The sequence below is a fragment of the Setaria italica genome, chromosome VIII, assembly GCF_000263155.2.
Source record: "Setaria italica strain Yugu1 chromosome VIII, Setaria_italica_v2.0, whole genome shotgun sequence".
Lineage (NCBI taxonomy): Eukaryota > Viridiplantae > Streptophyta > Magnoliopsida > Poales > Poaceae > Setaria > Setaria italica.
Genome location: NC_028457.1, coordinates 33,350,377 through 33,356,376, shown reverse-complemented (window position 1 = coordinate 33,356,376; position 6,000 = coordinate 33,350,377).

The following is a 6,000-nucleotide window of genomic DNA, read 5'->3' as shown; positions in this document are numbered from 1 at the left end:
ACACTTGGAGCCTTGATACTGAAGAATCGATGTGCCTTAGTAGCTCACGGATTTTGTGTATTGCTGAATGTATTATTTTCATACCATCCTGTACTAAGATGTTAAGTATGTCTGCACAACATCTAACATGTAGATGTTCTCCACCAAGCATCAGATCAAGCTTGCATAATTTTTTGCAAAACTTGGGCCCAACGTCTCACTGACCAGTTGTGATGTCCAGTGTGCGATTTTCGTTTCCTGAAGGCAAATGATGGTTGCCCCAATTGATTGAACCGTGGTGTGGACGGTCGCTCGTCTAGCCGTGGCATTGAGCCCTCGAATATTCCAACACAGAATATTACAATCGTTTTGAGACATTAGAACCAGGAAGCACAACTAGGACGAGATAACTCTGTCGGCTTGGCACGAGGACCGAATACAAAGCTAGAAAACAGCAGTCCGTCGAGGTGGATCTGCGACACGCACGGATTGGCGAGCTTCGGGACATCGTCACTGGGCCAAAGACCGCAGTGCCGCTGAAGCCGCAGGGCCTAATTGCCGGCCCATTAACTATTACAACTTCAAGCAGTTTTGAATGTTTGCTGCATAACATAGCTAAACGAAAGTCAACTAATAAGATAACTGGAGGATTGGATCCTCAGGATGGCCTTCCGAGCGTTGGCCTACATGGCCTCTGGCCCATCCATCAGAGGTGGGCCGTCCGCTGCCCGCTGTCACCAGCGTGATCTTAATTAGTAGCTCAGTGTTTTGCTTTTGTATCCTGATGGTTATAACTAAGATCTGGGAATGTTTAACGGAAATTAACATTCTTTTTACGTTTTATCAATTTTTATTTTGTATTTGTAATTTTATTATTTCTAATATTTTTATTTGACTTAAAATATGTGAATATGATTTATCGAAAATCAGTGCGTGCAAAAGGATCAGGATAGGCCAGCAGGTGGCACAATCAGTTTAGGAAGCCAACCGTGGGTCCATGACTGGTTTGAACCGTGCAATATGGTTTGCTTTGGTGTACTCGTGCAGCTGGTTTGGTTGAGTTTGGATTTAGAAATGATATTGGTTGGGTACAGTGGTCTGAGGTTGACATACATAAAGTTTGGTGCGGCTTTGGTCCAGTTTTGAGACCATTAGCAGCTTTAGTAACAGTGATAGGAATTTGGGGGGGGTGGGGGGGGGGGGGGGGGGGGGGGCGCTTGGAGGGTCTAAATCTGTTTGAATCGAAAACCTCAAAAACATGAAGCAGATGTCATCAGTTATCATCAACAGCTTGGGGGATGTGCATGTCAATTCAATCTTCACTCCTTCATCCCAAGGATTGTCTCCATCCACCCTCTCCTAAACTTCCCCCCAAATCCTCCATCGATTTTCTACATTAATTAGACGAACGATGTGAGCTTAGGTCATGGCGTGGATGATGAAGAGTGATGATATGTATACTCCAGAGAGTTCTTCGTGGGAAGGCGCATTTTGCTGTTAGTTTACTCTAAATGAAATATATCACTCTCTGTTTTTACTCCAAACTGATTCTGTAAAGTGCACCTTCATATAACCGGTTAATATAGTACCTCAAGGCAAACCGCCCTGTTGTAGACACAAATCGGTTCTGATAATTCATAATATAACCGGTTCTGAGCGACATAGTGCCTCTTCTGGCGTGTTTCAAATTTTGAAACTTCTGAACTGGTTCTCTACATTAATTTTCCTTTTATATCGATCCAAATGACGGGATTACTTCCAGAGTTTTTAGAGGAGCCACTAGGAACTGTCTAGCTTGTTTCATTACTTTACCCCCACGTTGAGCAACATTCAAAAACTAGTGACCATAAGAGTAGATTTATTACAAATTCACAATCATAATCGATAAGCTTAGCAGTGCGCATTCTGACTGGTGACAAGAGGTGCCGAGTTGCGGTAGCACCGCAACCTGCCGGTCTGTAAGTCGAGCACACCTGCAGCATGTGCATCTATCGCTAGTTAATTTGGCGAGTTGATCCGCAGGTGTGAAGGAAAATATTTGATCCGCAGGTGCGAATGAAGGAAAAGTTTATGCAGTCGCGGATGGTAGGGGCGGGCATCTGACAGCCCAGCCAGTCAAACAATCCTAATCCACTTGAGTGGGTGCCATCTACTCGATCAGCTCAAACATTATTCAAGGCACCATCTGCTTCACGCACGATTAATCTAAGCAATTTTTTTGTTAATTACGAGCAGGATTCCTTTGATCTCAGCGGATGATTTATCTGCCTCCAGATGCCCTGTCAGTACCGCATCTGCAGCTTGTAGTAGTACACCACAGCGAACTAAGAACAGATCACACAGACAAGGGCTCCGTGTGTGTAATTAGCCTACACTAGGCACAGAGTCGGTCGCTTTCACAGTCACACTACCAGTGCGTTTTGCTACCCCTACCCCAATGCAGCAGCACGTGATTCACCTTGGATCCACCATCCAAGCCTAGATGATTTTATCTCTTCTAAATTCAATGGCTAATGTCTGGTTCATTTTTGCAAAACACAATATAGATGTAGATGCTCACATACACACCATAGTTTTTTTTTACGACGAGACTATGTTTGGATGATATCTTTTATACAAGCATATTTTGTGAAGCTGGAACATGTCTCTTTACTACGAACAAGTAGTTGAATTATAAGAAGAACAAATGAATATTTTTCATGAAAAAAATTAGTCTACAAAGTGAACAAATGCTTCAATATACGGACAAAATCGTTCTACACGGCTAGACAAACTACTTCTAGTACCAGTTGGGAACCCCTTGAGTGCTGGAGGTCCGACCGGTACCGCTAGTTCGGTCCTAAGTGACAAGCCATTTGGTACCGTAAAAAATAGCCGGTACTAAATGCATCATTTAGTACCGGTTGGTAACACCACCTGGTACTAAATGTTGCTCGGTATAAGTGGTACTCTACGAGATACTAGTGTTATTGCCCAGTACTAAATGGTCCGGAAGCATTAGTACCGTGTCATAACACCAACCGGTACTAAATGTAGTATCGGTTGGTGTTATGATAGAGTACTAAAAGGTCTTCGAGGATCGAAAATTTGAACTCGGTACTAATTCCACGTGTTGTACCCAATCAAAAGCTCTTGGGTAATAACGCCTTGGATGAATGCTCACTTCTCCGGTAGCGCTATATGGAAAACAAATACTAAAAAATCATGAAAAAAAATTATGGTACATGAGAGCAACTTAGTCCACAAGAGCAAACAAATAATTAACATCACGACGAGTTGTTCTAAATAATGGTGAATAAATTATTACTAAAAAGTGAAAAAAATTACACATGCCGAACAAGTTGGTTTCAAAGAAAAAGGAAAGAAGAAAGAAAACAAGAAATAAGAAAAAAATTTAAAAAAAATCTAACCTATTGGCTTGTGGGTGGCCAATTCAGCCTGATAATATGCCATGCCTCATCTACGTAGCAGGGTGACAGGCGTATTAGGCTGAATCTTCTTGCTCTCATCGTGTGGGGGTGCCGCATATATGGCATATAGACATACGCGAGCGCGCTTTAAATTTTGGACCGAGCGATGCGGCTAATGTTAGGGAATAGGGATCGCGCGCGACCCCATGTCGACGCGTCACAGAAGAACCATCCAAGCCGCTGCATATGTGTATCCGACACTTATGTTCGTCTTCCTCGACCAGCAGCAGCCGGAGTTCAAGGAGGGGGTTGCGGGGGCCGGTTCTGGTGGTCGTCGGTGTTAGAAGAGAGGGGGTGGCGACAGGGAGGCCTAGTAGCAATGGCAGGTTGAGGGGGCAGCACGGCGAGGCGGCGGGCACCGCCGGCCGCCGCGCGGTCGGGAAGACAACTGGTGGGCCGGGCACCGGGCGAGGGTGCGGGAAGCCTCTGGGTTAGCAAGGGGGTGGGTACTCGGCGGTGGATCAGGCGGGGCTCCCGAAGGAGGAGATGGCGGCGGGGGCGAGCTGCTCGTAGGCCGCAGATGGACGTCCTGCGATGCTGCTGCTGGCTCACCAGTCCCTCTGTTTTACATTTCTGGGTGACTCAACTGGTTCTGAGAAGCACACATTAGGGTCCCATGTTCTTGAACAGTTCATAGCTGTGAAATTAATCTCCAAACTTTGTTTACTATTCTATATGTGCATGTGTATTTTATTGATGATCTATTACTGAATCACTCCTACGCTCTTCAGCGGAAGCAAATGTTTACCTATGTCATAGAACATTTTAGTACTTTCCATCTCAAATGTTTCCTGCTGATAAGTATTTGGTGATGTGCTCTTTTCAGGTTGAGGATCAGCAGTTAGAACAGATTGGAAATTTGAATGACTAATAGTTTTGGTTAATCGAGAACTCCTTTTCCCTTCCCGATTCATGATGAAATGGCTTGTATCTGATTTGATTATGTAAGTGGGTTGTCTTCTCTGAATTCTGAAAAATGGGTTAAAAACTACGTATTACAAGAAATGGGCTGGAATGCGTATTATGAGAAATGGACTGAAAACCGGCCCAACTTTGGTAAGCTGAATTTTTATAGGTCGCTATTGGGCTAGAATTTGAGTTGATACGATTAACATTAATAGTGAGCTTAAAAAAATTGGATCAGCTTATGGGCTTATTTCACAAATGGACCGTCATGAGGTCAACATCCACATCAGCGTTACAGTCGGTCGCAACGTTAGCTGCCACACACATGCCTTCAGCAGTGAGCGGGCGTGACACCAGCGACACGGCCAGCGGCACAGTCGGTCGCTTTCACCGTCACACTACCAGTGCGTTTTGCTACCCCTACCCCAATGCAGCAGCACGTGATTCACCTTGGATCCACCATCCAAGCCTCGATCCGACTCTCAAACTTACTTAACTGATGCTCATGGATCATGTGGTGAGGGCTCAAACTCAAGAGATTGGTCAGGTCTGCGACCAGTAATCAGTTTTATAAGGCCTAGGAATTGACTGCAACATGCACCACATACTAATGGGTAACAGTTATAGGAATTGTGGGAGAAATTTTGGATCACAGAATAACTTTTCTGGGGGATGGCGGAGGGGTCTAAATCTGTTCGAATTGAAAGCCTCAAGAACATGAACCAGATGTCATCAGTTATCATCAACAGCTTTGGGGATGTACATGTCAATTCAATCTTCACACTTCCATCCCAAGGATTGTCCCCATCCACCCCTTCCTAATAAACTTCAAACAATCCTAATCTACTTGAGTGGGTGTCAGCTACTCGATCAGCTCAAAGATTATTCAAGGCACCATCTGCTTCAAGAACGATTAATCTAAGCAATTTTTTTTGTTAATTACGAGCAGGATTCCTTTGATCTCAGTGGAGGATTTATCTGTCTCCAGATGCCCCGTCAGTACCGTACCTGCAGCTTGTAGTAGTACACCTCAGCGAACTAAGAACAGATCACACAGACAAGGGCTCCGTGTGTGTAATTAGCCTACACTAGGCTCAGCTTGCAGGCCCTGACAATCTTGGAACGATGGCCATCACAGGTTAGTCAACTATGACGATTCCAAATGATGTAATATTTTTCAAAAGAAACAATCCAAAACCACTCATTTAACTACTAATCGAACTTATGTACGATCATGCTAAGAAAAATTCAACCTTTGCGCTCAACAAAGTGTTTGAGCTAGATTCCAAATTAACCTACGTTGATCAAAAGCAAATTAACTTGCAACAACTAGCCCATGTCATGATCCTTGATTGTATCAACTCATCTTGAATCAATAAAGCTTCCTTTATCGAAAAAAGCCCATGTGAGATGATCTCGGTGCGGCAACTCAAATATATAACCCACCAAATACACGTGCCCGAGCAGTAGCTAGTGTAGATAATGGTGTTATATGTAGCTTCTTAATTACTGGCTAGTTGTAAGTGTAGGCCATGTGAGATATGCATGGACTTAGCGTGCAACACACATTAACGCATAATCTATTGCAATAAAAAGGGTCACACAAGACTCGAAATCAGAGATGACGCACCCAAAGACGCCTATA